Source organism: Neolamprologus multifasciatus, chromosome 17 (assembly GCF_963576455.1).
Source record: "Neolamprologus multifasciatus chromosome 17, fNeoMul1.2, whole genome shotgun sequence".
Lineage (NCBI taxonomy): Eukaryota > Metazoa > Chordata > Actinopteri > Cichliformes > Cichlidae > Neolamprologus > Neolamprologus multifasciatus.
Window position 1 is genome coordinate 29,977,016 of NC_140455.1, and position 9,302 is coordinate 29,986,317.

The 9,302-nt window shown below is 39.6% G+C and overlaps 1 long non-coding RNA gene across 1 annotated transcript; it reads right to left on the reverse strand.

Moving 5' to 3' along the window:
• Window positions 1–538: 538 nt before the first annotated feature.
• LOC146499614 (uncharacterized) lies at window positions 539–8,326 on the reverse strand. The gene is made up of 2 exons (XR_014870389.1): window positions 1,559–8,326; window positions 539–704 (listed from the first exon to the last, which is right to left on the reverse strand). It is a non-coding gene; the product is annotated as an uncharacterized LOC146499614 (long non-coding RNA).
• Between the last annotated feature and the right edge of the window lie 976 nt (window positions 8,327–9,302).

Here is a 9,302-nt window from a genome sequence, read left to right on the forward strand (position 1 = left end):
GCGACAGAGACTAGACCGTCCCATACAGACAAACTTGCCGTTTATTTTGCAAATCGAGCTCAACACTGCCCCTAGCGTCCTGGAGCACTTCCGTTGTGTTTTGGAATTTGCATGTGCTTTGGGGTTTGCATGTGTTTTGGAGTTTGCAAGTGTTTTGGAGTTTGCATGTGTTTTGGAGTTTGCATGTGTTTTGGAGTTTGCATGTGTTTTGGAGTTTGCAAGTGTTTTGGCATTTGCATGTGTTTTGGAGTTTGCAAGTGTTTTGGAGTTTGCAAGTGTTTTGGAGTTTGCATGTGTTTTGGAGTTTGCAAGTGTTTTGGAGTTTGTACGTGCTTTGTCTCTAGGGGCCACCGTACTTATAAACACACACACACAAAGTAACTCCACCAGAGTGCCTATTTCGGGTCACTTTTGCCGGTCCAAGCCTGGATTAAGGAGCAGGGTTGGAATTGTGACATTAAAAAAACAATAATTGCTAAAATAAATTTAATTTGCAGTTCTAAATAAATTCTAAATGCATTTAGGACGTTTTTTGCTCACTTTATGTCTCGTCCACGATGTTATTTCTCTCTCCAGCAGCGTAGGTTACAATTACATTAGCATGACCAATTATGCAAATTAGGCGATGACGTCATTTAGCGACTTCTAGCGACTTTTAGGACAACCAATAGCGATTTTCCTTACTGAGGAGTTGGCAACACTGCCTCCTCCCAGTTGCTTATGCCTGAGAAACCTAAGAAGTGTCCAAACGGTGTCCTGAACAGCCTTAAATCACTCATAGAAACATGTATTTTTTAATGCAATGATAACTTTAGTTCATCACCAGTGTTGGGAAGGTTACTTTTAAAATGTATTCCATTACAGAATACAGAATACATGCCCCAAAATGTATTCTGTAACGTATTCCGTTACATTACTCAATGAGAGTAACGTTTTCTGAATACTTTGGATTACTTAATATATTATCATGCTGTTTACAACTACGTGAATGTACTATTGCTGTGTGATTTATTACTGTTACTGAAAGTCCGCGGCTCCGAACCGTAGTAAAGGGACCTCTGGCTAATACGGTAGGTTCTGTGTCGGGCTCATAGCTGAAAACTAGCTTTACTTTGTTGTCTGGGTCAACTTTGCTAGCGAGAGACAGAGAGAGGCGTTAAAAGGCTGCTCCAACTGAACTTATTGTTTTTGGAGGAAAACACGAACACGGTGTACAGTCAAGTCTTAATAGCTTACTTACAACTGGGTTCGTCAGGCACTCTTCTTGGCTGCAGTGGTTATTATTATATTTACATGCTTCCAGCTCCCGTTTTTGCTCGATGACAGCTCGTACTTTTCCTTTTTCTCCCTCCCTCGCTCACAGACACATAACGTGTATGGCAGTCCATTCTCCCTGCAGCACGGACTACACTGCCTATGATGCTACATTCTTTAGAGCTATACCGGTAGCATTCTGCCTATTAGCTTAGCACAACAACAACAAAAAGGCCTCTCTCACCCAGGAAACACGCAGAGCGAGAGCGTCACCCTGTAACCATGGCAACCGTAACGCTGCCACCTGGAACGACAGAACGTAGCTGTCAAACAAAACCCAAACAGGCCTGACCCGCCACAATATGAAACAGGGAAGTACCGCCGTGTAATCCATTTATTTCATCAAAGCAACTGTATTCTAAATACCACCTTTTTAAACGGTAACTGTAACGGAATACAGTTACTCATATTTTGTATTTTAAATACGTAACGGCGATACATGTATTCCGTTACTCCCCAACACTGTTCATCACTAATTCATAAATATCAGCTTTAGTGAAAATAACTAAATGCCTAGTTGTATATGTCAATAGACTGGTACTTAGCACTTTTCTGCTCTGTCTGAGTAGTTAAAGTGCATTTGTTACAGGCCACTTGCACTCATTCACACTTTTCCTTTAAGTCCTACCTAATACACACCCAGAGTCCCATTAAATGGTGTATCAGGGGCTTTTGGCGGTACCACAGCTTGCCCCGAAACACTGCAACAAGTATATTAAAGGAAGGAGCCTTAGATCAAACTGCCAGACTTCCCTTTCAGCAAATGACCCACTCTAACATCTGACCCACAGACAGCCCCAAAATAAATAAATCCGTCCATCCATCCTATATATTTTATCCAGGTTTGGGTCACGGGGTAAGCAGTCTGAGCAGAGAACCCCATATTTCTCTGACTCTCCCAGTAGGACACCCCCAAAATACCTCAGCTAGGACAATATTGTCAAAAATGTGCTAATAACAAATAAATTATCATCACTTGTTTTTGCATTAAAAGGTTATTCTATGAAATGTAAAATAAAAAAATATATATTTTAGCTTACTCTCATCTAAAGGGACCTTTTCTGGAGTTCACCACATGAGGTTGGGGAAATGAAGCACAAGTTGACGCCACACATCATGATCAAAGACTGATTACTAGATAATGGAAATTGCTGTAATTGGGGAGGGGGAGGGGGGATTCATAACAAACCATAATAAGAGAGCCATTACAAAATCTCATCTCAAATATGAAATCAGAGCATCCTATCAGGAAAGACCAAACTGAATATTTCCCCACTATCTGCAATCCTTTGAAGTAATCTAATTTTGCGAGGAGAAGAAATTGGCAGTCAGATTAATATCTTAAAATTGTAACATTTGGTTGACAGATAAGCATCCGCGTTGCATGAAATATGAACGAATAAAGCTCACAGGGAGCAAAAATGAATATATTGTGAATATTAATTTAGCCTTAGTGACATTTACAAAATGATCATTACTGCTGAATTATTATTTGGTGTTGCACAACTTATAAATTCAGGATTTTGTCCACCTCAACCTCTGACAAATACCCAATTGATAGCATTTTAATTTGCACATCCATCAGTGGGTTTTTTGTTTGTTTGTTTTTTCTGTTGTACTTCATTCTGTCCTACATAATTCCTACTTTTCACTCTGGTCTCACCAGTTCTTGAGGGAACAACTGACCACTGCGAGGTAGGGAAGCTCTACAGCAGAATGGCTCCATTGTTAGTTAGGGAGTAGTTAATGACTACGGTCACCCATGCATATCTTACAGAGCAGAACAAGAAAAGAACACAGTGACAGAGATAAGTTAAAAGTAACTTGGAAGTGGGGGAAAAAGTAAAATCCATTCTTTTGACTTGTACTGCTTTCATTAAAGATGTCACCGTGGTGACTCTTGGGACAGGAGGGTAGAGAGTGAGAGGAGGGCAATTGCTCAGATAAGTTACAAAGTTGGATGTAAGTCGAAGACTGACTACGGTTCAACAGTTGCTTCTAAATTTGCATTAGACTAAATTATCTGGGTCCAGTGCTGATCTGATTCAGCTGCATAGAAGAGAACACAGCCCAGACATGGTGCTGCTGTTCAACATCCAGAACAACTGTCTCTGAGGCATTTTTCCTGGATCACTGGCACTTTATGAATAGCAAGCATGGAAGCAGAACTTGAATTATTATATGAAACAAAAAGTGTCACGGTGTGCGGGAAGACACAGACGCGAGGTGGAAAGAGATTAAGATGGAAGAGTTCTCTAGCTCTGTGATGGAATTCTGGTGCAGTGTTGGGGATGTTTTTGTTCGGCAATGGATATTTATGGACATGGGAAACATTCTTTATGCAAGTTTCTTAACTGGTGTTGCAAAAATATGGCTGTATGTCTATGTACAGTAATATGCAAATGGCTTGAGTCACACGTTTTTTAAATATTTCACTGGGGAAAAAGTTTGCAATCATGCCAGTATTTGGTATTCCCACCTTTACTCTCCAATACAGCCCAAACTATCTTAGGTAAGCTTTCTTGTATTTTCAGGAATAGTTCTCCAGGCTTCTAGAAGGACATTCAAAGCTCTTCTTTGGATGTCGGCTGACTTTTGTTCTGTTCTCTGTCATGATGATCCCACACTGCTTCAATAATGTTGAGGTCTGGGCTCCGGGGGAGGAAGTTCATGACTGATAGTGTTCCACTGTGTGTTTTTCACAGGTGTGCTTTTATTTCATTGACAGTATGTTTGGGATCTGTGCTATATTGAAAAATGAAGTTGTTGCCAATCAGACACTTTCCAGATGGTACTGGATGATGGCTCAAACTACGACAGTACTTTCCTTTGTTTATAATTCAATCACTTCTGACAAGATTGTCAACACCACTGTATGAAATGCAGCCTGTCAGAGTCTGCACCGTGTTTTACAAATGGCTGTAGATACTCATTGTTGTACCGCTCTCCTAACCTCCTCCATATATACTAACAATAATATTATATTTGGATAAATCACTCCTTAAGAACTGTTGCCACTGCTTTTTCAGCCTTTTCTCCTTGACAGCCACCCTTCCATGGAGACCATTTCTGATGGATAAACTGAAGGGCCAAATGCACCTCTCAGGTCATGTGTCAAGTTGTTGCTGGAGTTTTTATCCTGTTTTCTGTTAATCTGCTATAGTTAGTTTCTTAGGCCTGCCCCGTTCTTTTTGTCCTCCACCCCAGTTTCCTAAAATGCTTTAAGTACACACTGCACACCATACAGCGTACACTTTGCTAAGTTTTAAGCTAATATCACCTTGGTAATGTAACAAATATTTTTCATGCCTGCCAAAATGTTATCTTTGACATTTTTCATACATTTAGGTAGAAAACGAGAACAAATTATATGTTTTTGCAACAGGCTGCTGGGAACACGGTGTCTAAAATTGCCCATCCCTTAAGTTAGGGTGTTTCTCTATGCTCATCGAGTGCGTGCCGCCGTTTTGGTGAAGCTTTCAATTTTTTAGCGTGGCACCACAGCCGCCGCAGCTGGACTGAAGGCACGATTATCTGTTCATGTCAGTCTTTGTCAAGATTTGAATGATATTGCAAGCTCAGATATATACATGGTGAGCTGTTGCAACAGTTTGAAAACTTGAGACTTTGTGGAAAAACTGAAAAACTAAATACTAAGTCTGTGCTTCCAGTTTTGACTTCTTTGCTTCCTATATCAGCGTTTGGTGGTGGTAGTGTCTGAGTAATCGCTCAGGAAGCAGCTACTGTTCAAAGAAAAACTTTGAAAGAGCTTTAGAAAGTCTGGAGAAATATTACCCATGACTACTAAATTACAAAGAGTGGTTCTGTGGAAGTGAGGCTTTTGTGCAGTACTGCACTTGACCAGTTACAACACTTAAGCCACTTCTTAAATGGTAAATGGCCTGCATTTGTATAGCGCTTTACTCAGTCCCTAAGGACCCCAAAGCGCTTTACACTACATTCAGTCATTCACCCATTCACACACCCATTCACACACTGGCAATGGAAAGCTACGCACTGACAGAGGCGAGGCTGCCGGACACTGGCGCCACCGGGCCCTCTGACCACCACCAGTAGGCAAACATGGGGTTAGTATCTTGCCCAAGGATATTCGGCATGCAGCCAGCAAGCAGCGTGGGATCGAACCACCAATCTTCTGATTAGTGGCTGACCTGCTCTGCCACCTGAGCTACAGTCACCCCATACATACTTCTAAATGTCGTCTGAACAGCCAGAACAGCTCTAACACATTGTTCCGACCCTGGAGCTCTAAAAGTGTTCTGTGGATGTCCTCAAAGGATTTGTCTTGTTCTCCTTAGTCTTCTTTTTCTTTCTGTTGTGGTTTTAATGTTATACATGTTACGTAAGAGAAATGCATTAATTATTAAACTAGACCTATTTACTTAATTTACTTAATTATTATCTCTGGCTGTCAATTTTCTAATAATGCAAGTGATTTAACTACTTAGGAAAAGCTCAACAATGAAAGGGATATTTGTTATTTTTTCATATTATTGAATTGATCTTTTGCATTTGTCTCTCAGAAAATCGAATTAGCTGTTTAGAGACCAAAGAAAAAATAGTTCAATGAAACTGAATTCAACTTTATTCATATAGCATAACAACAGTTGCCTCAAAGCACTTTATATTGTAAGGCAGAGACCCTACAATAATAAAGAGAAAAAATAGATTTGTGCTCATTTTACACATTTTTAAAAACAAATTTGTTGTGATTATAAACTATAAACTGTTGACTTTTACTGAAACTGCTCATCGTTTTGTGAACCCTTTCCCTCACCATTCAGCCTTACTCCTGAACACATTTCAGGCACATAGATTTTGCCAGCTTTAAGCCCTGCAGGAGAGAGATGGAGATAAAGAAAGAACGAACGTTGCACTTGTCAAAGAATTTAACTTGTCAAAAGTCAAGATGACAGAGATATAGAGCGATTCATTTTAAAAGAGGTTATCTAACCACTGGATGTGGATTTAAAAGCTATGCAGGTGAAAATACCACTTTCATTGCTATAGCATAATCTTGCCCCAGCCATAGATATGGAAGCAGCAAAACATCAGGCTTGTTCACATTTTGTCTGACTGGAAAAATATAATAGGTAAAATGAACTATACGACAGAGCAGAGGGAAACACAGCTGGGTAAGAAAAGAAGTGTAACTGAATAACACAAAGAAAAGAAAAACATCATCCATTTAGTGCTAATGCAAACACTTACTCCAATAACTCTTCTGCCATTGATTTCACAGCCAGAGAGAATTTGTGTTCAATACGCAAGTTATTCAGCACAACCATTCACTGTGACCGTCTCAGCTAGGGTAAATCAATTAAAGTTAAAAATCAAATCTCATTTAATTTTGCCGGTGCAAACTCCCTTCAGTGGGATTTTATGTCAAAAATAATAATATAGGTGTGAAAGACGGGGAAAGAAAGTCAGAAATCAACAAAAGCATTAAGGGAGCTGAGAAGAAATGAAAAAATTGAATAGTAAGAGACAGTGTTGTGGATAGAAACCAAATATCATATCTTCAAAAGGAAGCTTTTTCCTTGAACAACCTGACTATTTTAAGGCAAGACTGAATGTGACAGGAGAATAATGGCCTGATTCTTATAATTCAAACTGCATGTATTAATGGCTTGTTGGAGGCATGGATGCCATTGTAAATTTGTATTTGTATTTGGCTATGAATGCCATTCATGCCATTGTGAATAGCAATTCATTTCTGTTTTGAAGTAAAATCAACACGTGGGTTACACCAAGTTTTTTAAATTTGAGGCAACATTTTGCAATCATGCACTGTTCTTTAAAATTAGGCTTGAATACGTTAAATGATGATATCTTTGAAGAACAAAATATTAGCAGCAACTCACTGTACAGTTCTATAGCAGACTTTTCTTATTTACTGAAGTGAGGCTTGAGGCTGATTCCACTGCTTGAGCCCACTCATAACTCATCAGAAGGAATCATGTCACACAGAATTTGGCAGACAGTCAGCATAAAGTTGCATTGCAGTCACACAGAATACGGACAACTTAATATTGGCAAGTGCAAAGACCCAGAGGACTGCTTGAGTTCAAATCTATAATTTAGTACTATGTAAATGAAAAATACTATAAAGCACAATTTATCTATTTAAATTTTTAAGATTGTGCCTGAATTATTTCAGTGTGCTTCCTCACATTTGGTTATATATCATTAATTACCATCCATCCATTTCCACTTATCCTTATCAGGGTCGCAGGGGGCGCTGGAGCCTATCCCAGCTGTCATAGGGCGAGAGGTACACCCTGGACAGGTCGCTAGTCTGTCGCAGGGCTAACACAAAGAGACAGACAATCATTCGCACTCACATTCACACCTATGGGCAATTTAGATTTTTCAGTTAACCTATCCCCACTAACTGCATGCCTTTGGACGGTGGGAGGAAGCCGGAGGACCCTGGGAGAACCCACGCAAACATGGGGAGAACATGCAAACTCCACACAGAAAGACCCCATCCTGATGGTGGAATTGAACTCAGGACCTTCTTGCTGTGCGGCAACAGTGCTCACAGTGCCTAACCACCGTGCTGCCTTATAATTCCCTTATAATATAATTTATTGGAATAGAATATATATAATATAAATTTTTGTTTTAAATTAGTTGTTGATAGAATGTATTTGTTTTCTTGTTTTCATGACAGGTGTTCTAATACATTTGTTAAGCCCATATATAGATAGTATTTTGTTTAGTTTTTGTAAACCAAACACCAAAAACCAAAACAAAACCGGAAAATCTGCATTTAATATGTCTATATAGACAGCAATCAGGGTCATAAGTAAAGTTCAAGGCTATTACCATAAAACACAGAGTGCAAAGAGGAAATAGCTTCTACTAATTTAAAGGTGATCACATTTCAAATCTTCGACCTGCTTTCATGATCCATCCATCTACAGGATGATGGATGAATGGATGTGGTATCAGTCTTCTGGTTGTTTGACATAACATTTCAATCCATATATGAATATGCTAACAGGCATATATTCATCCATATATGAATATGCTAACACTTATATTGTTTTAAAATTTGACATAGAATACAGGAGTCCGAGTGTTTAAATCCACTTTGAGATTTATTCCAATAATTTGGCATAAGGTTTAGGGCCATGGCTCCAGATGCACCCATCCAAGCTGTATAATTAAAGCCAGTGACAGCTGAATTAAATAACATTCATCATTTCAACACAATGCAACGCTCTACTGGGAAATCTTGTGTACTGGCATTCATGTGGATGTTACTTGACATGTACCACCCACCTGACCAAATACATAATTCCATGTAATGGCACTCCCAAGATCAGTGGCCTTCCGCAGCCTGCCAGCCTGTGAAATCTGTCCAGAAATTGCTTGAGGAACATAACAAAGAACCTAAATTGTTGACCTTGCCTCCAAACGCCCCAAATCCCAATCCAATCAAACAGCCGTGGGATGCACCAGAATGAGCCAGAACACAACTGAGCCCCCACACTGCAACCCACTCAAAGGGTTTACTGCCAACATCCAGCTGCCAGTCACCACAGGACACTATGAGGTTCATTCTCCATAATCCGCTAGGTTAGAGCAGTTGTGGGGATGCTATAGGGCCATACCCAAAAATTAAAAAAATAATATTACTTTTGCATCTCTTTTAGTGTCAGGTTGACATTTGGTAGTTTTGATTAATTAAAAAAAAAAACTATCAAGTGGGACGGCATGAAATTTGCCTGATGCATTTATTTCTTTCCCAAAATGTACTTCCCTCAAAATAAATCTCTCACTCTATCACTGTCATGTTATCTAGCAGCACCAAATGTTCACATGCTAACAGGCCAAATTAAGAGAGAGAAACCTGTCAAACATTACACCTGCATCACTACGTTATGGCTGTCAAGGTGACAATATATTTACCTCAAAGGCCGGTTATACCACTTCCCCTGCCAGTGGCAGACGCCCGC